This window comes from Eimeria mitis, genomic scaffold (assembly GCF_000499745.2).
Source record: "Eimeria mitis Houghton genomic scaffold, Emh_scaff985, whole genome shotgun sequence".
Taxonomy (NCBI): domain Eukaryota; phylum Apicomplexa; class Conoidasida; order Eucoccidiorida; family Eimeriidae; genus Eimeria; species Eimeria mitis.
The window spans coordinates 2,792-3,365 of record NW_013577237.1 but is presented as its reverse complement, the minus strand read 5'-3'; the positions used below and the strand labels follow the sequence as shown (position 1 = coordinate 3,365).

General features: G+C 45.8%; 1 protein-coding gene across 1 annotated transcript in view; it reads left to right on the top strand.

Moving 5' to 3' along the window:
- EMH_0026760 (uncharacterized protein) overlaps positions 1-574 on the top strand; it is a gene marked incomplete at both ends in the record, with an annotated part of 9,204 nt that overhangs the window by 6,070 nt on the left and 2,560 nt on the right. The window lies entirely within an intron of this gene.

Sequence of the window (574 nt, the reverse complement as noted above, 5' to 3'; positions counted from 1 at the left end):
TTTTTTTTTTTTTTTTTTTTTTTTTTTGGTTGTTGCTATGTATGCTACTCTTGGCCATGCATTTGCTGCTAGATACAGCCTGAAACTGTTTTATGAGGGTTTAGGGTTTAGGGGTTAGGGTTTAGGGTTTAGGGGTTAGGGGTTAAGGGTTAGGGTTTAGGGTTTAGGGTTTAAGGGGTGTCGGCCCCTAGACTGTAAACCCTTAACGGTGAAGGCAGATAGAGACATGCTGAAGCTGCTGCTGCTGCTGCTGCTGTTGCTGTTGCTGCTGCTGCTGCTGCCGCCGCTGCTGCTGCTGCCGCTGCTGCTGCTGCTGCTGCTGCTTACGATACCTCTGCGGGTTTGCATCCACCCGTTTAGGGTTTAGGGTTTAGGGTTTAGCGTGTTTTCAGAATACGGTATACATTTACACTAAAAATATTACTGTGCTAAACCCTAAACCCTAAACCCTAAACCCTAAACCCTAAACCCTAAACCCTAAACCCTAGTATGTGTATTTATCTAAGATTAAATTTGCTGCTTCAGCAGCTGCTCTAAACCACCACCACCACAATGCAGGGCCAAACTCAACCCT